Source organism: Miniopterus natalensis, chromosome 15 (assembly GCF_054644295.1).
Source record: "Miniopterus natalensis isolate mMinNat1 chromosome 15, mMinNat1.hap1, whole genome shotgun sequence".
Classification (NCBI taxonomy): domain Eukaryota; kingdom Metazoa; phylum Chordata; class Mammalia; order Chiroptera; family Miniopteridae; genus Miniopterus; species Miniopterus natalensis.
Window position 1 is genome coordinate 52,047,159 of NC_142095.1, and position 25,118 is coordinate 52,072,276.

Sequence of the window (25,118 nt, forward strand, 5' to 3'; positions counted from 1 at the left end):
GATAAGTTTCTTAGGTAAAAGGGTGCATTTGGTGTTAGCTCTCCCTGGTACAGGCCCCTTTTCCAATGCAAATTTAGGCAGTTGAAGGGGAGGTAAAGAGCTTCTCCTGAATCTGCTAGGTTTTCATTACCTTTAGCTCAAAATAATCCTCAGGCCAAAGTGGTGTATTTTGGGTGACAAATTGTGTTCCCCTTCAGTTCTAACCCTATTGAAATTATTCACTTGTTGAAGATGGTAGGTCAGATATTATTCATAAAGTGTTTTGCAGTAGGGGAGAGAGATCTAGCTCAGCCACAAACTCAAGGACAAGTGGAGATTTATAGCCAAGGAGCAGAGCAGGGCCAGCAGATGGAAAATTGCTAAGAGGCGAGGGGGATTCTTGCTAGACCCACTCAACGGTCTTCTTGCTGAAGGCACACAGAATGATGAGATGTCGAGGGTGGGGATGAAGAATTTAATCAGATATTAATTGCTAAAATGATTAAATGGGCCAAAGACAAACCCCAAGTTCAGAGCCTTGAGAGCTTAGATGAGCCTGACTGTAGTCACGTCAAGGAAAAGAGTCCTTGTCAACCCCCAGAACCTCAGAATATGACTGTATTTGCAGGTTGGACCTTTAAAGAGATGATTAAGGTTAAATGAGGTCATTATGGGTGCACCCTAATACAGGCAACTGCATTTAGAGATAGGGACTTTAAAGAGGGGATGAAGTTAGCATGAAGCCCTTAAGGTGGCCCTGATCCAATCTGACTGGTGTCCTTATAATAAGAGGAAATTTAGACACAGAGACACACCAGGGATGCGTGTGCTCTGAGGAGAGGCCAAGTGAGGACCCGGTGAGAAGGGGGCCATCTGCACGCCAAGGGGAGAGGCCTCAGGATGAAATCTAACCAGCTGACACCTTGATCTTGGGCTCCCAGCCTGTAGAACTGTGAGAAATAACTTTCTGTTGTTTAAGCCCCAGGTTTGTGGTATTTTGTTACAGTCACCTGAGCAGACTAATACACTCACTGAAGGTCAATAATAATAAGCTTAGTAAGTAGAAGAGAGAAGTAACTGCTTAAGATGAAAGAGACAAAAACTGGAAAATATTCTCATTCTAGATTTAATAATTTAGATTTAATGAGACCTTTAAAAATTAGAAGAGTGGACTTTGTTATACCAAAGTTCTTTAGAATGGTGTCCCCTGCTGCAGTCCCGATCTGGTGGTTTGGGGGGTAATTTTTACATCTTAGGGGGACCTCCCCTGTTGCTGGGCCATGTGAAGCACAGGAAAAGACAAATCTATCTCATTAACCCACTGAACCTACATTATCTAAATGTCTTCCAGGAAAAAGAACATTTCTTGGTAAACATGCCCTTCCATTTCCAAATGATTGCTCCAGGAGCATGTCCTTCATAAACTATCATCAAATATCCAACCATGGAACAAATCTATTAGATTATATTAATTGCTAATTAAATTAAAACTAGAGAAATCCTGTAAGTAAAGCTCTCTGGGTTTTCTCAGATTCATCATTGATTGTGGAGATAACTAGGCGAGCCATTGTCCCCCAGGCAAGCAGACCCAGAGTGCATTTCCTAACCAGTATTTGGTAAGTGGTTAAAATGATACAAATACTTGTGAAACACGGAATAACCATGAGCTAGAGAAATGTAAGGCATTTTTCTTAGTTTATTTGGGTTAGTTTCTACAAAAAACTTTGGGAATTTACCTAGAGTACTCTCAGAAGAATCTTATAAAGTCCATACTAATTAGTTTTTTAAAGCTATTGTGTTAAGTAAATTATGTGACCTCTTACTGACGTAACATATTACTACATAAAATAATGACAAGAATGTTACATAAACCTAGAAGTTGTTCCTGTGTCACCGTGCTGTTCGCCCACCGTTTTCTCGGCGGCACAAACTCCCGGCAATTGGGAAGCAGCAGCTCTGACAGCTTCCCAGGCCGGGTCAGGGAGCCTGACCGGGCCGCTCCCACCCTACCCACGTCCCCTCTGCCCCTGGAAGGCCCGTCCCCTCCGCAGCGGCTGAGTCGCCCTTTTTAAGGAGCTCAGCCTCCTGTGGAATTTAATTATCATCTGCATGGAAATGATGCTTAAAGATAAATCCCAAGTTTGACTCTGTTGAAGCTTTGAAACTTAAAATGTGTGTGTGCGAACATGCCTGTGTACGTCTGTGTGCCTGCGTGCGCCTGTGTGCGCCCGTGTGTGCGCCCGCGTGTGTGCCCGTGTGAGCCCGTGTGTGTGCGTGTGTGTGCCCGTGTGTGCCTTGTGTGCCTGTGTGTGTGCCCGTGTGCGCCCGTGTGTGCCTGTGTGCATGCCCGTGTGTGCCCGTGTGTGTGCCCGTGTGTGCCCATGTGCGCCCGTGTGTGTGCCCGTGTGAGCCCGTGTGTGTGCGTGTGTGTGCCCGTGTGTGCCTGTGTGTGCCTGTGTGTGTGCCCGTGTGTGTGCCCGTGTGTGCCCGTGTGTGCCCGTGTGTGCCCGTGTGCGCCCGCGTGTGTGCCCGTGTGAGCCCGTGTGTGTGTGTGCCCGTGTGTGTGCGTGTGTGTGCCCGTGTGTGCCTGTGTGTGCCCGTGTGTGCCCGTGTGTGCGCCCTGTGAGCCCATGTGTGTGCGTGTGTGTGCCCGTGTGTGCCTGTGTGTGCCCGTGTGTGTGCCCGTGTGTGCCCGTGTGTGCCCGTGTGCGCCCACGTGTGTGCCCGTGTGAGCCGGTGTGTGTGCGTGTGTGTGCCCGTGTGTGCCTGTGTGTGCCCGTGTGCGCCCGCGTGTGTGCCCGTGTGAGCCCGTGTGTGTGCGTGTGTGTGCCCGTGTGTGTGCGTGTGTGTGCCCGTGTGAGCCCGTGTGTGTGCGTGTGTGTCCGTGTGTGTGCGTGTGTGTGCCCGTGTGTGCCTGTGTGCCCGTGTGTGTGCCCGTGTGTGTGCCCGTGTGTGCCCGTGTGCCCACGTGTGTGCCCGTGTGAGCCGGTGTGTGTGCGTGTGTGTGCCCGTGTGTGCCTGTGTGTGCCCGTGTGCGCCCGCGTGTGTGCCCGTGTGAGCCCGTGTGTGTGCGTGTGTGTGCCCGTGTGTGTGCGTGTGTGTGCCCGTGTGTGTGCGTGTGTGTGCCCGTGTGAGCCCGTGTGTGTGCGTGTGTGTGCCCGTGTGTGTGCGTGTGTGTGCCCGTGTGAGCCCGTGTGTGTGCGTGTGTGTCCGTGTGTGTGCGTGTGTGTGCCCGTGTGTGCCTGTGTGTGCCCGTGTGTGTGCCCGTGTGTGCCCGTGTGTGCCCACGTGTGTGCCCGTGTGAGCCGGTGTGTGTGCGTGTGTGTGCCCGTGTGTGCCTGTGTGTGCCCGTGTGCGCCCGCGTGTGTGCCCGTGTGAGCCCGTGTGTGTGCGTGTGTGTGCCCGTGTGTGTGCGTGTGTGTGCCCGTGTGTGTGCCCGTGTGAGCCCGTGTGTGTGCGTGTGTGTGCCCGTGTGTGCCTGTGTGTGCCCGTGTGTGTGCCCGTGTGTGTGCCCGTGTGTGCCCGTGTGCGCCCGCGTGTGTGCCCGTGTGAGCCCGTGTGTGTGCGTGTGTGTGCCCGTGTGTGTGCGTGTGTGTGCCCGTGTGTGCCTGTGTGTGCCCGTGTGTGTGCCCGTGTGTGTGCCCGTGTGTGCCCGTGTGCGCCCGTGTGTGCGCCCGCGTGTGTGCCCGTGTGAGCCCGTGTGTGTGCGTGTGTGTGCCCGTGTGTGCCTGTGTGTGCCTGTGTGTGTGCCCGTGTGTGTGCCCGTGTGTGCCCGTGTGCGCCCGCGTGTGTGCCCGTGTGAGCCCGTGTGTGTGCGTGTGTGTGCCCGTGTGTGCCTGTGTGTGCCCGTGTGAGCCCGTGTGTGTGCGTGTGTGTGCCCGTGTGTGCCTGTGTGTGTGCCCGTGTGTGTGCCCGTGTGTGTGCCTGTGTGTGCCCGTGTGAGCCCGTGTGTGTGCGTGTGTGTGCCCGTGTGTGCCTGTGTGTGTGCCCGTGTGTGTGACCGTGTGTGCCCGTGTGTGCGCCCGTGTGTGCGCCCGTGCCGAGTGCGTGTGTCCCACCCCGTCCCCCGCACTCGCGCTCTCGCGTGTCTGTTCCCTGGGGTGAGACGTGAGCTGGGGGAGCGTGTCGGGCCGTGGGTGCCGGAAGTCCGGACGCAGAGGAGCGGGAGGGACAGGCGTGTGCCCAGCGGGTGAGAGGCGGGCAGCGGGGCTCCCCCGGGGCCTCGGAGGACAGCGCAGAGCGTGCCCAGCCAGCTGGCTGCTCGTCCGCCCCGCCGGCAGCACGGGGCCCGTGTTCTTCGCCTACTGAGCCCCTCTTTCACTCCGCTTACCCCCCAAAGCCGGTGCGGCCCCGCCCGATGGCCTGTTGTCCCCACGTCCGGCTCGTAGCCCCCCGGGCGGGCTCTCCGGGTGCCCGCCGCCGGGAGCGCCCTCGGGCTCCGGGTGCCCGCCGCCGGGAGCGCCCTCGGGCTCCGGGTGCCCGCCCCTGGGAGCGCCCTCGGGCTCCGGGTGCCCGGCGCTGGCGGGCCCGGCCCCCTTGCTGACAGCGCGGCCTCGCTGCGCTCAAGGCAGAGTCCTGGGCCCATCTTCCCTTTCCCCCCGGCTCCCAGCCCGGATCGCCGAGGCCTGCACCCCACCCCTCCCTGACCTGCGCCGCCCCCGCTTTGCCCCCTGCAGGGGAACCCCGTCGGGCTTCCCTCACCCACCCGTGGGGTCCGCCCCTCGGGCCTCCGCGCCCTCTGTGTAAGGCTTCTCCCCGCTTCACTTACTGACCCCTCCTCCAGGTTGGAGGGTCCTGGTTACCTTTCCTAAGGGATCCCCAGGGCCCAGCCTCTGCCCCGCGTCCTGACAAGTCAGGTGCACTGGACACACTTTTGCAGCATCTGTTTTTCTGCTTCATACGCTTCTGATGGTCGCAGTCAGTTAACTGATTAATTGATTAATTGATTAATTGCATTTTTAATATCTGCTACTACCTGGCAGGCTGTAAATCCCGAGTGCCCGCATTGTTTGCCCGGGGACCCGAGACCCGACCACAATGCTCAGCGTGTTGCCAGCTCAAACACAGAAAAGGAATGGGTGGATGCAGCTTGCCCGGTGCAGCCCGCGACGCCCCCACCCGCACTCGGGTTAAAGGCTTTGTGAACAGCGGTGCTCAGTAAGCACTGTGGAAGGACCTGGACAGCAGTTTCAGGGGCTCCGCGCCAATACAAAGGCGAGGAGCGAAATACTACGAAATCACTTTCATGCTTTGTCCATAACCAAAACACCGTGTTGTGTGTCATTTGCGATTAACTATCATGAATCCGTAACAGAGACTTGATAACAACGCTGGTGGTAGGACTGCAGGAAATAAGATGATTCTCTGGCCCTGTTTACCACCAAAGTGAAGGGGAGATGCCCAGGGCACGGCGGGGAGTGAGGCAGCAGGGCGGCGGCTGAACGCTTCGGGCACTCAGGGGAAGGGTGCCAGCCCACTGTGCCCCAGAATAAGCAGTTTCAACAAAGACATAAAGTATACAAGTCAGAAGAGAATTTGATTTCACTTAATTTTATCTGATAGAACTTAACACTTGAACAACTGCTATTTGCTAGACTATACGAGTTTTGAAATTCTCCTTTTTCCCTAATGGGTCCCAGAAAGGAAGGTATCCATTTGTCCCGTCACACGTATCCAATTGCAGTTTGAGGGGATAATAAAAGCTCTTGCTTTGCTATTTAATTATTCAGTTGACTGCTAGAAAGATTTAGCCACCCAAATGGGCTTGTAACTCAGAAATGATGACACATGTTTATTTTAAAAGATGCCAGGTAATTACAAAACAAACCAGTGGCAATCTAAGTTTTTATTACAACAGCAGCAATGTGACAATTATGTAAAAAGTTGTAAAAAATCTGCAGTCATAAATTTACTTTTTATTTGGTAGTCTTAACCAGGCTTTCTGCAATAAACATAATGTTCTCGAAACTTCTCCATTGAGTACTCAGAGTGAATAACTGCATGAAGGGTGGCAGTGAGACATTTATAAATATAATATTTTTCTATTCAGCGGTTACATTTTCTATAAGAAGACTTTGATGCATATTTAATATTAGAGCTGTTTTAAAATATGTACAAATCACTAAAGGGAACTTGCATTAAAAGAAAGCACTGTGCTATCAATTTCTGGCATAACTTTAAAATGTCATTAATTATGGATGGAGCACTTTTCCTGTGATATATTCCTATTTGTTTGACATCTGGCAGGGCCTGCACCAATTTATTCATTCAGTCCCTGGGGCCATTATTTCTGAGGAAAACCAAGCAACATAACTAGAAGCCTCTGTGAATGATTCAGACTCGAATGCTCTGGAGCATGCGTTCGATGAGATATGCTCACTGGCTGATCCAACGCGACGCCGAGGCTTTTGAGACATCAGGAGGAAGTGATCCGTCTACCAAATCTTGAAGATCACTCAACCCTTCAGCAGCTTCCGAGCACTCGAGCCTTTGTCTGCAGGAAATGTTGCAACGTTATCATGATGAAGCCTTTTCTCAGCGCTCACACACACACACTGCAATGGCTGCTTTATCTTCGGCACCTCCTAGACACTTGGTAGTGTCTATCGTTTTTAAATAATCCCTTTATTATTATAGAGGCAGCACATTTACATGTATAAAAAATTAGAAAACACAAATGCACAAAATCTACCTTCCAGCCACCCAGAGTCACGTCTTAACCTCAGTGCATATACTTCTGAATCTTTGTACGTTCATATGTATACTTGTATTTATATTCACACATATTTGTATGTAATTTCTTTACCAACGTGAGATTACTCTGTCTACTGTTCTAAAACTTAACCTTTTTTAGTCAATGATCTTTACCTTTTTATGTCAGTACACTTTTATGTCATTGAATAGCTAAAAATATTCAAATTTCTCAAATTAAGCTAAAAAATATCCTCACGACTGTTTGGTCCCATCCAGGAATCCTATGAAGGAACATACCTGACTTACATGCCCTCTTTCTCTTCCACCTGTCACGATCCCCTGGTTATGACACTGGCTTGTTGAATCCTAAGGCCAGTTTGTCTGTGGATGCTTCACCTGGGTTTGCCTGGTGGCTTCCTTGCTGTACCATGTAGCTTATTCCCAAGCCCCTCCCTCCCCTACTGACCAAAGTTAGGTCTAAAGGACTGGTGGCTTCATGATACACGTTTTGGCTAGAATATACCATAGGTGGCTCTGTATCAGGAACTGAACTATCCAATGTGGCAGATACCAGCCACTTGTGGCTGTTTAAGTTTAAGCTAAAATTAATTAAAATGGAAAATTAAGTGTCTCAGTTGTACAAGCCACATTTCAAGTGCTCAAGAGTTACATGCAGCCTCTGTGCCATCTGGACAGTGCCGATACGGAACATTTCAGGGCGCAGAGTTCCCCCGGACCAGCTGGCTGGAGGAGCCTGTTCCTCTGCCAGGCTGGGCTTGGCCGTGTGACTTTCTTTGGCCAATCCGATGCTAGTAAACGCGATGGAACAAGAGCTTGGAAAGCATGTGTGCACCAGGGGCTGCCCTCTTTTGCTGTTGAAACTAGTCTACCGCTGGGTGAGAGGTGACGTGGAGAATGCCCCGCTGTTCAAGCTGGGGTCCCAGAGATGTGAGGAAAGCCTCAGCCACCCGGCCACCTTGTCCGCCGTCAGGCCTGTGGGTGAGACCCCCCGAGATTCTTCAGCCCCCGCGGGCTTCCAGCTACATACAAAACCAGCGCCCTGGTCTGCACAGAACCAGCCAGCTGACCTGTGGGGGATGAAGACTGATAATGACATTGTCTTTAGCCACTGGACTGTTTTGAATGTTTGTTGCCTGGCAGTAGATAACTGAGACGTGACGGGGATTCATGTCGTGTTACTTTGTCCAGCGCAATGTTTGCTCTCCATCAAACCTCACCTCAAATCTTGCCTAAACCCACTTTTTTTTAAAAAAAATTAGGAATTATTTGTACTTTATGTATTTATTTATTTATTTAATATGTCTTTATTGATTTCAGAGAGTGGAAGGGAGAGGGGGAGAGAGAGAGAAACATCAGTGATGAGAGAGTCATGGATCGGCTGCCCCCTGCATGCCCCGCCCTGGGGACTGAGCCCGCAGCCCGGGCATGTGCCCCAACCGGGAATCGAACCGCAATCTCCTGGATCCTTGGCCAACACTCAACCACTGAGCCACGCCCGACTGGGTCCCACATTTTTTTTTTTTTATGTTTTATAAAATTATGTTCTTTACCTCTATTACTCTCTACACTTGCTAACTGGTGTTCTTTCATCGAGTAGAACTTCCCTCCATCAAGCGGGCTGCTTGGTCTCCTGAGTACAGTTCCCCCAGAAAGGCAGAATTCATGCTTAGGTTTCTCCTTTTAAAATAGATTAAAAAGTAAGGAGTTGTTTAATGGGATCTCATAGGATGCTTTCCTGGCTTTCCCTTTTGTATCTTTATGAAGTCATCAATTCTCTATATTAAACACATTTGATCCATAATCATTATTCTTTTGATACCCAAATTGTCCCAACTTTGACCACTCGCCTTCTATGGCATTTTAATCTTAGAAAGCTTCCTTGCTTTCTGACAGAACAAGCTGCCTCAGCTCACCCTAACCCTCCCTGCCCCAGGCCTAGAGTCAGCCATTTCTATAGGGAGTCCTGGGGGTGCACTGACGCACACAACCGGGGTCACAGATCGCTCCTGAGAGGGCATTGCTCGCTGCCACTCTGCTTATAGAGATGTAACTTGGGGCCCACGGGACTTCTCCCTTTTCCAACTCCCTGGTTTTATTCTCTGTTCTCGAATCTACTTCAGGCAATTCTCACTCAAGGTGCTACCCTCCCTCTGCTTGGCCACTGGGCGGGTTTGCTCTTGTAGCACATTTCAGAATCCTCCTTCCTTCCTGTTGCACCATTGCTGAGATCAGACCAGTTCTGCTACCTGTGGGTTTGGGGTTTTCTCCGTCTCATTTTGCTGAAGATGCTGTTCATGAGTCTGACTTTTGGTAGCCCTGGTGCTCTGCCTGCTCTTCAGAAATGAAGTAGAAAGATTACAAACGGAGCTGCCAGCAATCCCTATACACAACCCTCAGCCCAAACAAGGGCTGGGAGAGCTGCTCAGGGGGTGTTGTTCAGAAGGTGCATCCTCCTGAGTGTGGTCAGGGACAGGCACTAGCCCAAATCTATCCATCCTAACCCATGGGGGACCTTTGCTGGAACTATTGAGCGAGAAGGCCTGGACCTGCTAGTAGCTGTCTGGCTCTGTCACGCAGAGAGCCTGGCCAGCATGGAGGGTAGACCTGGAGAGTGGGCAGCAACGGATTTCCCAGGACCCTGTTTGAACTCCTGGGTTCAGCCTTACCTGGAACCAGACCAAATCTAAATTTTTCACTTATGCAATTTTAAAAAGTTATTTTACTTAAATAAAACAATCTCAGTAAGTCCCCAATATATGCTATAATTATTATTTTAAAAAACTAATGTGAGTTAGGTTCCTATCACTTGCAAGTACAATAATAATAATAATAAAATAATAGCACAGATTTGAGGGTTGTGCTGGGCACTTTCCACACCGTTTCATGAAACCCTCACTTCAAGCCATAAAATGTGTCTACTTGTTCTCGTTTTAAAGACTTAGAAGGAGCTGAGGCTTCAAGAAGCTTCGCCAGTGAGTGGGGCGGTTGGCACCTCAGCCTCAGCAGTCTGAACCCTGAACAAAAGCTCTAAATCACTTAAAAATAGTTTGTGATTTAAAACTAAATAAGAGCATAGGTGCTTCATCCAAACCAGCCAGAAAATCACCTGCAACACCGCGCTTAGTCAAGAACCGTGTCTGCACATATATAACTTAAGCTTTGTTCCGGCTCCTGAAGGCGGGAGCTGTTCCGAGACTCCGGGCAGCGCAGTGTAATGACTGCCCAGAACGACCAAAAGGCCAGCCTCGCTTTACAGAACCCTTCAGGTGGATTTCTCTGAAAACTGTCAGTTAAAACAATTAGTGGAGATGCTGAGCAATCAAATGTGGTTGGATAGGACCCAACTTCCAGGACAATGCCTTGTTTGTGAGGGAAAATTCTGTTCAGCTTTCTCTCAGTATTGGAGCAATAGCGTTTCCCCTCTTACACAAATATGAAAGCATGATTTAAAATAAGCGCTCTTTATCACTTGATGAAAAAGTCCCACTAAAGTGTTAGAAACAGAATTACACCAATACCCATTTCTGTGTTAAAATAGGCTTAATAAAATAAGGTTAACCAAAGTGATGTTATCACTTTATATTCATTTTTACCCCATTTCTTTCCAGCACCTGTCGTGGTCATTTCGCTATGAGGCACCGTGCTTGTGTGCATCCTTGTGAAACAACAGGAAAAGCTGAAAGCAACTCTGTCCCATATGCACCTAACTTTTCTGGGGAAAGTTTTTCTTTATGAAAGTGTAACTGTGTTGCTTTAAACCTCTAATGATAATTCTCTTTAGTTTACAGCCAGCCTGCTTCTGGGAAATCAGTCACAGAGACGTGAAAATGGCAGTAAGATTCTTACTTACTTCCACACCTCTCAGCTGGAACTCAGGAATACCGCGGGCGAGGTGGAGTGCTCCCACTGTGCAGACGAGAAATCCCGGGCTGAGACAGGCGAGCGAGCCGAGGAGCCGCCGCGCGAGACGGAGGGCGTCCGCCTGGACGGGGCGGCCTTTATCGTCTGCCTTTTGCTTTTTCTCTTCTAACAAGAATCTATTGAAGACTTGGGAATTACAGAAACACTCACAGAGGAAAACTCACATCTGCCCCAAGAGCCATTACTTCCAGAGCCTACAGTCCTCACTCATCCTCAGGGGTCTTAACTGATCCCCCAGGACACCCGCAAGTCCAGGATCCACTGCAGCCCCCGACCGAGGAATCAAGGTCTCCCCACAAGGAGAAAATGCCTTCCCCAGCCCAGAACAGTGCCCAGAGTGCCTGTTAAGCCCCTGGGAAGACTGGCAGCAGCATCCATTACTTGAAGGGAGGCCACCACCTCACCCTACACACACTGTGGTCTGACCCAAATGGCCAGCACGGGACCACGCGGCTGAACCACCCCAGGCCGCCCAGCCGGGCTGCGTGCCCTGGGTGAAGACCTCACCCAGTGGGTAGCTCTCTACCAAGCCCAGTCCCATCTTTGTTCTAATTGATGTGAAGGAGACCTGCCTTGACCAACACTCACCGTCTCTAGGAGAAACACAAACGGCTCTCATAAGGTTTCAGACATAGGACGGCGTCAGTGTAGCTGTAGGAGAAAATGTCTCTTGCACAGGCCTGACAGAGCTCACCCGGCAGGACTGAACAGGACGAACACAGACGGCTGCACGCCAGCCTTGGGCGACTTCCTGGGCTGGGATACTGATTCACAAGGCTTGGCTGGCAGGGTCAACCAGAGGGGCCTCCTGGAACAGAGGGCAACTTTGCTCATAAGATAGTCTCCACCCTAGACAGCAAACATTTTGAAATCTTGAACGGACAGTTTCTAACTTTAAAAAAAGAGGTTACCCTCTGCCTGCTCCCAGAACCCTGTTCCATATGGGACATAGCCACACAAGTGCCCGGTGCCAGACAAGGCAAGCTGGGAAAGCCCACAGGCTATGTCTGTCATCGTAGGCCGTCTGACCCAAAGTTGATCCAAATACCTGGTGATTTCAGGGGAGGTGTTCACAGGTCACTCACTGAATTTCCAGTGTTCATCAGTGTGGGGGATGGGGTTAGAAAGACCCACATGGATGATTCCCACTTCCTAGCAGTGGTCAGCCCTCCATGGCTGAATGTGGTCTTCCTGGTCTTCCCTGGCACTTTGCCTGAATGTCCACGGTCACTGCCCACCTTGCGCCCCATCCTTATTGCAGAAGCACACAGCACAGAGGAAAGCACCAGCTTCAATGTCTCAGAGATCCGGGGACGAATCTCCATTTCTTCTCCCAGATGTGTGACTTGAGCAAGTGGCTTTAATACTCAGGTCCCTAGTTGCCTCATCTGTTACTTATATTTTATGGCAACAACGAAGAATAAATGAGACAATATTTAGCATATACCTAGCACATAGTAGGTGCCCTAGAAATAGTAGCTACAATACTTTTTAAAAAATATGTTTTTATTGATTTTTTAGAAAGAGAGAGGAAGGGAGAGGGTTAGAGAGAAACACTGATGCGATACATCGATTGGCTGCCTCCTGCATGCTCCCTGCTGGGGATCCAGCCCGTAACCTGGGCATGTGCCATGACCAGGAATCGAACTAGTGACCTCCTGGTTCATGGGTTGACGCGCAACCACCGAGCCACACTAGCTGGGCTAGTAGCTACAATGTTTTAACTCAGCTCTGAGAGCAGGATTTGTGTTTTATTTTATCTATCCCCTAGCCCTACTCCCATCAGCCATGAACTGCCCATGTGCCTTCTTGTACTTGGTACATGTTCAGTAAATATTTGCTGAGTGATAAATATATGAATAAATGAGTGAATATGGAAACTGCCTGCAATGCTTAGATAACACTTTTAAACCAATAATCACATATTTTAAATAATGGAAGGTATTATCCGCTGTCTGGCAGATGATGTGATAAGAAATAAGGAATATGTGGAGTTTGTGACATGTCAGTGTGCTGGGCCTTGAACAGTTGGCAACTCCTCCAAGGCCAGGAGGAGCAGACAGCCACTCAGGATTTAGCGTGGGCCTCCTCCATCACTCTTCAGCCCAGGAGAACAATGCAGGTGGGCTTGGGACCAAGAATTCCATCCATCAACCAGCCAAGCAACATCCCGGAGGGACTCACGGGGTGCCAGGTTGAGGGCCAGAAAGTGGAGTTGAAAGACAGAATTCCTGCTCTTGGAAGCTCACAGTCTATTGGAGAAGACAAGTGAAGAGAGAATCATGGTTACGTGGTCCTCGCGGCAGATCTATGACAGGATTGAGGGGTGTGGCAAGATTCCTGTTGCCTAACAGTCTCTTACTATCTGACTTTACTCTCATTGGACCAACTTGAGTCACTATTGCTGGCAAAAGGAAATACACTGATTGGTCAGGTCTAGTCACATGCCTATCCCTGGAGCCAAAGGTCAAGGTGAGCTCCACCAGGATCCTATGGACTGGTGGTGGGGGGAGAGATGGTTCCTGGGCCAGGCATTTCCCTATTTGCTCTCAGATCTCTGCTCTGTACCATAGAGACCCCTTATCTCTTAGGTGTCTCTGTCTTCTGTTTCCGAGGTAGATTCTGCTAATTAGAGTCACTGATGCACATTAGAGGACCGGAAGAGAGTGCAGCTAAGTATTTATTCTGCTCCGTTTCCTTCAGGTGGTGTTGTAGACTGTGGCTGTGTCTTCGCTGGGGCCCCTCCCCCAGTGTCCCAGTGCCTGCTGGTCGGGCTCGCCATAGTTCCAGCTTCTCTGAGCGGGCCTGGACTCTGGTGACATTTCCTACTCCCTTGGTCCCCTAGCCCTAAGTGTGGTGGAGAGTTCCTGCTGCTGCTAACCCCTGGGCAGCCTCGCCACCCTTGTTTGGCCTCTCAACCCTTCTTCCATCAACTGCATAACTAGCTCCCAGTGCACACGTGACTGTATTTGAAATACCTGGAGTGATTTCCATTGTGCCCGCTAGATCCTGACTCACAGCTCCCTGAAGGAAAACCCCGCAGGCAACATCAATAGACGCCCACTGCAAATTAGACCCTGTTTAGTTCTTGCCAGTTCCTCTTCCAGAGGCTGCAGTTTTGCCTCTTAGGCTTGGCCTGTGCCTGCCTGCTCCTTGCTAAGGTGGCTTGGATATGCTGGCTGCCAAGAGGCTGCCATAGTGGCAGCAGCAGCGTTTACATGCTGTGTATTGTACCGGGCACTGTCCTGATCGCTCTACATCTGTTAACTCAGTGCCCACAGTACACGGTGGAGCAGAACCACCACATCTCTGCTTCAAAGATGAGGAAACCAAGGCACAAAGGAGTAAACCCCCAAGTCCAAGGGCTGGTGAGAGATCATGCTAAGATTTGAGCCTGGCATTCTGGTTCCAGAGCCAGCCTCTTAATCAGGGCACCTAACAGTCTCCAGGCAAGGGAAGGGTCAGCCAAGGTCTGGAAAAATCCACTTTGCATATCATTTGAATAAAGCGGAGGCCCCTCTGTTTGGAGGTGACAGCCACATTTCATCTACATAGCTAATGTCCAGTCCCCACTGGGGTGCTCTGAGGTGGCTGGGGTTTTCCTCCTAGTAGCTGCCAGTGTGGAGCATAGCGTGACTATCCCTGATAACTCCAGGGATCAACGCTCTACCTGCAAAACCCCGGTGTGGTGCTAGTTACCATGATCACAGGAGATGTACGAAGAATTCTGTGGAATCTGCAGGAAACTCGCTGGCCCCTCAGCAGCCCCCGCTCAGCATTCCAGGTGGTGGAATAGAATGAAATGAGGAAACAGTCGTGGAGCTAGGATGAGGCCTAATTAAAGCTAAATTTAGCCAACTCTGGTTTTTCAGAGTTGCCATGAAATCCCCTTAGACAGTGACGACAAACCAAGGTAATAAGGGAAGGGATTTAATTTGAAAGGTGGAATGTCATTGACATAATAATTAGGAGGTAAAATACACACAGGCACACTCAGGGGCCAGATGAAATGGGCAGTTTTGGGTTGACATTTTCAGTTATTTCACTGTGGCTTTGTGGCTTTCTAACAAAAAAAAAGACAAGAAAGCAATAAGAGTATCGGCAATGTGATGATTTCCTGCCGTTTTCCAATGGCGCTAAGTGAACCTGGTGTCTCACTGCAGCGTGGGGGGCTAGGGGGGGCCAGGCCTTTGTGACAAGGCTGGCAGATTCTGCAGGGCCCTTCCGGACACTCCGTAGGCCCAGCGACACCACAGGCCTGGCCCCAAATTAAAAGGCAAGGAAGGGGGAGAGAGGCTGCTTCCCGCTGGCTGCCTTCCCCACCCACTTCGCTTTCCCTTCAATTCGTGGGCGTCACTGACAGGCACCCAGGGAACGTCTGCACCGCTTCTTGTCTCGGAAACGGAAAGGGGGGACTGAGGCCAAGGGGAAGGAAATGGTTGCTAAAAGAAGTATCTTTTACAGTGCGCCAAGATTCCCACACAGACACTCTCACACACACACTCACACTCACACACTTCCGCACACGCTCACTCACACACTTACACACTCACACTCACACTCTCCCGCACACGCTCACTCACACACACACACTCACTCTCATACACACTCTCACACATGCTCACACACTCACTCACACACTCACACTCACACACTCACACACTCACATACACACTCACTCTCATACACACTCACACATGCTCACACGCACACTCACACTCACACACTCACACACACTCACACACTCACATACACACACTTGCACACGCTCACTCACACACACACACTCACACACACTCACTCTCATACACACTCACACATGCTCACACACACTCACACACTCATACACACACTCTTGCACACGCTCACTCACACACACTCACAGACTTGCACACTCTCGCACACGCTCACACACACACTCACACACTCACTCTCATACACACTCACACATGCTCACACATACACACTCACATACACACACTCTTGCACATGCTCACTCACACACACTCAGATTCACACACACTCTCGCACACGCTCACTCACACACACTCACAGACACACACTCTCGCACACGCTCACACACACACACTCACACACACACACTCTCGCACACTCACTCGCAAAGGCCTTGGCTCCAGCTGCTTTTGAGCCTTTCCTCAGCTCCTAGAGGCAGGAAAGGGACCTGGAAACCTAAAGACTGACAATGCGGATGTTGACCTGCCCTCTACTTCAGAGGCCACTGACCAAGCATATAGCTGAATTTCTCTTAGAATTCACCAATGTTAAGTTTGTTATCTCCTAGGCACCAGGCACTTTAATTATCTTGCTTAGTCTGCAATGCAGGACTAAAAAGTAGGTATCACCACCCCATTCTACAGATGAAGAAACCAGAACTCTGAGAATTAGAATAATATGCACCCACAATCATACCGTAAGTGGCGCGTGCGGGACTCAAGCCCCAAACTGGCAGACTCCAGTCCAAGACTGCCTGCTAGCTGCTTCGTTCAGCTAAATGTCAGAATGTCTCCACAGACTGTGATTGTGATATGCATTGTGAATATTTTTAAAATATGGCCTCAAAAAGTGCAAACTATTATGTTTCAGCTTTAAAAAAAAGTCCAAGTAATGGACAAAAATATTCTCAGCCAGTCCTGAGCCTTATCACAACTACTCAAAAAATTCCATAAGTGAGAATGTTCTTTTGGAGGGTAATGATGCCAGACACTAAATGAATTCAAGGTTTTAAATACTCCCAAGAATTAGATCCAATGGCAAAAGAAATCAACTTAGCATGTATATGTATATGTATGTTTATAATCAACATTACTATTAATATAAGAATATTCAGTCTTTGCCCTTGCCTGAACTCTAAAGAGAACCTGCTCTGTGAATTCTAACACCCTCCTGCCCAATGCCCAGGCTCCACAGCACTGGTTCTCGAAGTGTGGGCCAGGGAGGAGGCCTGTGTGGGCAGACGCATCAAACAATAAACTCTTTTTGTATAATTGTGAGACAAGCTGACTTAGACAATTTAAGTAATTTAAAATGTTATCTATCAGAAACAAATGTGACCTGGAAAGATATTATTAAATAGCAGATGGTTAAGATAATTTTATCCCTTCAATGCTGTTGTAGATGGTATTTTCCAAAACTGCTTGCAACAGCCTTCCCCAGTGTCCTTCTTGCCATTACTCTGACACTCCCCCCTGAAAGATGGGTTTAAGTTTCCTCCTGTTGAGTTTGGGGAAGCTTGTGATCACAGTGGAGACGACACTGTGTGACTTCTGAGGCTTGACCATAGAAGTCACATAGTGTCATCTCCACTGTGGGACAGGAGCCCAGCGACCATGCTATGAGAAAGCCCTAACAGCCCATGGAGAGGCCAAGGGTAGATGTGCCCCTTGGCAATCCCAGCTGGAGTCCCTGAAAACATCGACACCAACTTCAGACAAGCAGCGAGCCTTCAGGTGATCCCACACCCAGCCCCGAGCCACCTCCAGCCTGTGAGTCTTCCTAGCTGGGCCCCGACGTGATGGTGCAGAAACGAGGTGACCCTCTGCACCCTCCGCATTCCTGACCCACAAAGTCTTTAGCATAAAGGTTGCTGTTTTATGCCGTAAGTCTAGGGGAGCGTGCCGCACAGTTACAGCGAGGGTAAGTGCCCCTCCCCCTTCTCATCTTCTAGGACACAAATGTCACCTTCTTTGTGACTCTACCCCTATCCTTTGTATCTGCCTCTACTGTAGAAGCATCGTGTTATTACTCCATCCTGACAGCTCTGCCTTCCTGACCTCAGCTCTGGGCACTGCAAGGACGGGCTCATGCCCTGGTTTCTGCTCCTCCGGGGCATTTGTTGTGTAAATGAGCATTTGAATGAATGAGTGAAATACCCGGAAAACCACCACACCTCGACCTCAGTTTCAGTTACCACACGCGGCGAAAGCTTGACAGCTTCAAGGCTCCTGCGCGTGTGACTCCCTGGGGCTCAGCGCACCTTCGGACTTACGACGTGAAAAGCGCCGGGAGGGGGCCGGGAGGGGGCTGCGGGGGAGGGGGCCCGGGCTGCCGGGGAGGGGCTGCTGGGGCCGGGCCGGGGCGACGGGGGAGGGGGCTGGGGGGGCCGGGCCTGGGCGACTGGGGAGGGGGCTGGGGGGGCCCGGCCGGGGCGACGGGGGAGGGGGCTGGGGGGGCCGGGCCTGGGCGACGGGGGAGGGGGCTGGGGGGGCCCGGCCGGGGCGATGGGGGAGGGGGCTGGGGGGGCCGGGCCTGGGCTGTCGGGGGGGTGCGGTGGGGGAGGGGGTTGCGGGGCCCGGGGGGGCGGGGCGGCGAGGGGGCAGCGCAAGGCCAGCTCCTCGGGCTCCCCCGCGGGCGCCCGCCGGGTGGGTGTGCGCCGCACCCGCCGCAGGACGGAGCCCGGGCCCCGCAGAGCCCCGGGAGCGCGCCCTCTGCCCCCTCTCAGGCCCCCTGCCGCGCTCTCGGGCGCCCTGGGAACCAGGCGGCGGCGCTCGGAGGGCGCGGGGCGGTCCCCTGACGAAGGCGGGACAGGCCGGTGCCAGTCGCCCAGCGGCCGCCGTCCCGCCCAAGACCTGGACAGCGGCGGCCGCCTCCCGGGCCGCTGCTGGAAGCCGTCATCCCAGGGTCGGGCCGTCGAGGGGACGGGGGCGCCGTCCTGCCCGCGGGGCGCTCTCGGCGGCAAGTGGCCCGGGACCGAGGCCGGCGGCTCGAGCGAGGCCCGGCTCCCCGTGCGCAGCGGGCGCGGCGACGGCGCGGGGACTGTCCCCCCCCGCCCGACGCCCGTGGGCCCAGAGCCTGGGGCGTGGCTTTCATTCTAGAGCTGGGGACCCCCCGCCGGGCGTGGGAGGGCGCTGCCGGTTCCGCCCGGCCCCCGGGGCGCAGCGCGGCAGGAAAGGGCTACCCCAGGGCGAGGCCCCGCGGCCCCGGCGAGAAAAGGGAATTTAGACGCCAGAAGGCACAGAGGAGCGACCTGAACGTATCACTCAAGGCATAAAAATTACATTTCCTGGGAAGGCCAATTTCTGTGATTTGTACCTGAAAAGTCGTGGCTGATAAACGTGGGCTAGCGAGCTGACCCTGGAACAACGGTTTGAATTTTAAAGTCCACTTATAAGACGAGTTTTTCAATAAATACAGCTGGTCCTTTGTACCCATGGGCTCTGCATCCGTGGACTCAGCCAAGTGTGGATGAAAACGCTGTTTGGAGCCCACCGTCGGAGGGAAGGGCCGACTGTCATTACTGCCTTGCGCATCCGCAGATTTTGGTATCGATGAGGGGGTCCTGGCACCAATTCCCTCCGATAACGAGGACCAACTGTAGTTAAGTCTTGGGGGAGTCAAGAGTTATATGTGGGTTTTTGACTGTGTGTGGGGTCACCACCCCGACCCCTGCACTGTTCAAGGGTCCCCCGGAACGTACGTAGTGCCCGTGAGGGCTGCAGGCGGGGCGCGGCGAGCTGCTCCGCTGCGAGCGCAGGCTCCGTCCTCAGCGCGGGCGAGGCCGCAGGGAGGAGATGCCGCCCTTAAAACGAGAGCGTTTTAGTTCCCAGGACCAGAGGCACGCCAGGCCTGGGGCCCCGGGAAGCAGCAGGGCCAGTGAGGGGGCAGAGGAGCAGGGGACACAGCTTTTACTGTAGTTTCCCAGGGGAGCCTGGGTGAGCAGGCACAGGATTGGCCAGTCTAAGTGACTCCGGGGGTCTCTGGAGCCCAGGGGCTGTCCCACATTGTCTGCTGTCTGGCCCTGGACTGACTAGAGCAGGTGGATAGTAACCTGGGGTGTAAGCACTCAATACAGGAAGGGGTTGGGGGTGTGGATTTTGGATTAGCTGGTTTGCATATGATAGTTGTGCTCCCAGGAGAGTCGTTTACATCGCTCAGGGTTAGCTAATCCCAGGAGGGCAGTTTCTCCCGTTAGTGAGGCCCTAGAGGCCAGAACGTCAGGAATACAGAAAATAAGGTAATATAGTTAGCACATGCTCTCACGGAATGAGTCCCCTGTTTGAGGACTCTGAAAAGCAGGCACTAGGAGTAGGGTGGAAAAGAGACCAGAAATTGGAGCAGCTAGTGTTGAGTCACTCGTCCCCTTCTCCCCTGTCTCCTGGCCTGAGATGCATTCGGCCTGGCCTGGGGGGGGGGGGGGGGGGGTGTTAGTGCACAGAGAGCCCCAGGAGCTCTAGCTCCAGCTTGAGGACAGAGAAAGAGGTTTTCTAACACAGAGAGGGGAGCACATGTTCCATTCTCCTTTTAAAAATTCTTTCTTGTTTTTATCCATCCCACTGCACCTCAGCCCACAAGCAGTCTTGAGGTGCTAGTGTGGTGGTGCCAGAGGCAGCAATAGATTTAAGTAGGAGGAGCTCTGCTCCCCACATGGTAAGGCAAAGTTACATGCTTTTTAAACTCTCTCTGTCCTAAAACTTGGCTGTAGACCTCAACACAGCTACGGAACTTGTGCCACACAGTGCAGTAAATAAAGCCAGTTTTCTGCCCAAATGAGCAAGAAGGGGAGTTCAGAGAGCTGAAAACTGTCAGGGTCATTTGAAAGAGAGAGATGAGAAAGTTGTGCAGGAGCTCTGGGCTCACCTCTGAGCTACTTGTTCTAGGATGTGACCCTAAACAATGTACATTGACTTTAGAACTGAGCTAAGCTGGGCCCTGGGTGGTGGACATCGGGAACAGATCTAACAACACTGCCACGGGTCTGAAAACTGAACTGGCCTTGAGGCCACAACCCACAGAAAGCTGGTTGGAAGCTAAGGAATGACCTTAACTGGGTGATGAACTGCTAAAACAAAAATATCAACACTCTCCATAGGACACAGGTAGGAGCCAGGGTCATGTAGGATAATACTTAAAATGCCCAGGATGCAAACCAGAATTACTCAGCATATGAAGAATTAGGAACAGCTCAGCTCACAAGGGAAAAGACGCCAGTGCTGAGGTGGCACAGATGCTAGGATCGCCTAACAAAGGCTTGAAAGCAGCCATTGAAGAAATGCTTCAACAAGAGATCCTGAGCACCCTTGAAAGAAATGGAACAATAGAAAGTTTGGGCCACACAAAAAAAAAAAAAAAAGAACCAAATAAAAAAAACATTTTAGAACTGAAAAATATAACCAAAATAAACCCACTAGGTGAGCTGATCAGCAGAATGGAAATGACAGAGGAAAAGTAAGTGAACTTGAAGATAGATTAATAAAAAGTACACAATCTGAGCAAGAGAGAAAAGGTAGAGGAAAAAATAGACATCCTGAGGACACTGCCGGACGACAGCAGGGAGCTCAGTTCTTATCACCGGAGCCCTAGACGAGGGGACCAGGGAAGCAGGGGAAACATATTTGAAGAAATGACAACTTGAAAACTCCTCAAATTTGACAAAAGGCTCAAACCTGCATCATGAAAGTCAGCAAACCCCAAGTAATGTAAACCTAAAGAAATCTGTGCCCACACACATAATAATGAAACTGCTGAAAAGTAAAGAAAAAGGGAACTTATCTTGAAAACAGACAGAGGACAATGGACATGTCACTCACAGGAGAGCAAGGACGGAGGGGACTGCGGGCTGCCTGTGAGGGGCTGGGCTCCGAGGGAGCTGAGGGAGGAAAGAAAGGCCCGCGGGACCCTGTTCTCCTGAAAACCCTCCCGGAATGAGCTGAGCCCAGGCCACTCGGGGCGAGTGCGTTAAGGCTCGTGGGGCAGACCTGCTCAGCAGTTCAGGCCGACGCAGGGAGAGTGCAGAGCACGGGGTGAGTGTGAGGGACTGTGCGCCTGTTGAGTTTCTTAAAGTATGACTGATGGTTTAAAGCAAAAATCACAACACTGTCTGGCGGAGGTTTCCCTGCGTGTAGATGTACATAAAATAACTATAGCAAAACACCGATAGACTGATAAAGTTTCTAAATTCAACTTGAAACGCTAAAATATTTAAAAGTGAAACGTTATGTATATTATTATCCCTATAGTGATTGCTAAAAATACTACACAAAGGAATAGTTATAAAAACTGAATATATACATATAAAGTCTGCTCTCAGACCACAATGAAATTAAGCTAGAAATCAATAACAGAAAAATAACTGAAAAATCCCAAAATATTTGCAGAAAAACAGAATACTAAAAAAAAAAAAAAAAAGTTTAAATAACCCCCCAAAAAGGCAGGAAAGAGGAAACGGGACTAAAAAACAGAGGAACAAACAGAAAACAAACAATGAAATGGTTAACCTAAGTTCAAACATACTAATAACCACATTAAAATGTAAAAGATCCAGACACACTGATTAAAACACAGGGACTGTCAGAATGGATAAAAAAACATGCCCCAACTGCATGCTGCTTACATGAAACTCACCTCAAGTGTAATGATACAAATAGGTTCAAAGTAAAAAGACGACAAAGATATGCTACAGATTAATAAAAATAAGCGTTAGGGCTACATTTACACCAAAGCAAATGTCAGAGCAAAGAAAGTCACCGGGATAAAAAGGGATATGACATGATGATAGAAAGATTAAGACAGCAGGAAAAAATAACAATCGTAAATGTCTATTTACCTAACAATAGTTTTAAAAGACATAAAGCAAAACTGAGAGAACTAACATAAAAGTAGATATGTGTATAATTGGAAAATTCAACACTCTTCCCTCAGTAATTGATAAGTTAATAGAAGATCAGCATTAATATAAAAGAACTGAATGACACCATCAAATAACTGGATCTAATTAATATTTACACAGCACTCACCTAACAACAGAAAAATACACATTTTTTAAAAGTGCACATGAAATATTCACCAAGATAAACCGTATTCCTGGGTAATAAACAAACCTTAACAAGTTTGAAAGCATTGAAATTCTATAAAGTATGTTCTCTGACTATAGTGGAATAATATTAGCAATCAATAAAAGACAGATAAGTGCAAAATCTCCAAATACCTGGGAATTAAACAATATGGTTATAAATAATTCAGGAGTCAAAGAGGAGCTTTCAAGGGAAATTAAAAATATATTGTGAACTGAGTGAAAATGAAAACATACCTTCTCAAGATTTGTGGGCTGCAGCAAAAGCTATGCTTAGAGGGAAATGCTTAGTATTAAATGCTTATGTTAGAAAAGAAAGGTCGCAAACCAATAATCTAAAGCTCTCGCTTTAAAAATCTAAAACTAGGAAGAACAAAAGAAACCCAATGAAGCAGAAGAAAAGAAGTAATAATGGCCCTGGCCGGTGTGGCTCAGTGGTCAGAGCATCTGCCCGCAGACTGAAGGGTCCCGGGTTCGATTCCAGCCAAAGGCTCGCACCTTGGTTGCAGGCTCGTTCCCCGGCCCTCGTCAGGGCGCGTGAGAACCAATCGGTGTGCCTCTCTCACGTCGATGTTTCTCTCTCTCTCCCCACCCCCACTCTCTGTGAAAAGCATTGAAAAAAATCCTCAGGTAAGGATTTGAAAAAAAAAAAAGAGGTAATAATGAAGATGAGAACAGTAATCAATTAAGTTAAGAACAGAAAGAGAACAGAGAAAGTCAATGAAACAAAAAGTCTGTGGTTTTTAAAAGATTAATAAAATTTATAAAGATCTAAAAAGTCTGACACAGAGAAATAAAAGAGAAGACACAAGCTACCAATACCAGGAACGAGAGAGGGGATGGCCTATGAGTCCACAGGTCACCCCAAACCCCGGGCGTGAGGCAGAAAATGCGAATGCTGCCTGGAGTCTGAATGGACAGGTTCTGTAACTATTAACAAGATTGAAGTCACAATGTAAAACTTTCAAAGAACATCTGCAGGTCCAGATGTTTCACTGAAAAATCCTACCAACACTTAATGATTAAATGAGGGCAATTCTATACATTTTATTCTAGAAAATGGAAGAGGGGGGAACACTTCCCAATTCACTTACCCGAATACTGAAACCAAAGAGAGTAGAAGAAAACTCCAGACCAACACGTGAGCTCATACGCAGGAATATAAACCCTGATCTAAATCTCATACTTATGACAAAATTAACTCAAACTAAATCATAGGTTTAAATCTAAAATAAAATTATAAAACTTTTAGAAGAAAAGTGGGGAAAAATCTTCATGACCCATCACAGGAAAGACATTGATAAATTCGGTTTTATCAGAATTAATAACTTGCTCTGGGAAAGACACTGTTCAAATAATAAAAAAACAAACTATAGACAGGGAGAAAATATTTATAGATCACCTATCCAATAAAAGACTTGTATCCAGAATATATTAAGAACTCCCTAAACTCCACATTAAGAGAACAAACAATTCAACTTCTAAGATGAGCAAAGGACTTGAACAGACACTTCATCAAAGAGGTTACGTGGGTGGCAAATAAACACATAACAAGAGGTTCAACGTCAGTAGCCACTAGGGAAATGCAAATTAAAACCATGACGAGATACTTCTTTCTACACACCTATTAGAATGACTGGGATTTTATAAGACCGACAATCCTAACACTGGGGAGGCTCCAAGGCACCTAGCACTCTCCGCACTGGTGGTGTGGGCACAACACGGCACAGCCCCTCTGACTGACGCAGTAATCTTCTCCCGGGTACACTTGAGATACATAAAAATTTATCTTTACCTCCCTGGCTGGGCAGCTCGGTTGGTTGGAGCGTCATCCCGTACACCAAAAGTTGTGGGTTCGATTCCCAGTCAGAGCACATACCTAGGCTGTGGGTTTGGTCCCTGGTCGGGAGCATAGGGGAGCCAACCGATCGACATCTCTCTCACTCTCTCCCCCTTCCTCTCTAAAATCAATAAAACACATCCTCTGCGAAGATTTTAAAAAATTTAAAAAACAACAACATAAAAACACATATCTTTATCCAAAATCTTATACATGGATGTTTATAGCGGTTCTATCATAATGGCCAAAAACTGGAAACAGCCAAATGCTCTCCAGTGGGGGGACAAACCAAGCAAACTGAGTTACAGCCACACAATGGAATCTGCTCCGTGATACAAGGAAACGGACTGCGGAGACGAGCGAAACGTGGACGGGTCTCTGAGGGAGTATGCCGAGTGCAGGAGCCCTCTCGGGTCACACACCCGTGGCTCCAGTCACAGACGTTCTGAAACACGCAGAACTTCTGGGGAGTAAGGGGCCAGTGGTTGCGGGGCCTGGGCCTGGGGGAGAGTGTCCCTACCAAAGGGTAAGAGAGGTTAATTTTCTGGGGTGATGGAACCGTTTTGTGTGCTGATTGTCGTGGTGGTTACATGAATAGATTCATAGAGGTGTACACACACACAAAACTCAATGTTATTGTATATTCACTTAAAAAGTAAAATTTTAAGAAATTTAAAAAAACTTTAAAATGCTTTCAATGAGACCACCAAAAACAAAAAATGACAGGAAGAAACTTACCCAGAATGTGTATTTTGTAGGTAAAGTTGAAAAAGAAAAAAAAAAATTAAAAAGTAAGTATTGTTTTGAGCAGTGATTCTCAAACTTCAGTCTTTCTAAGAATCCTCTTAAGTTATGTTA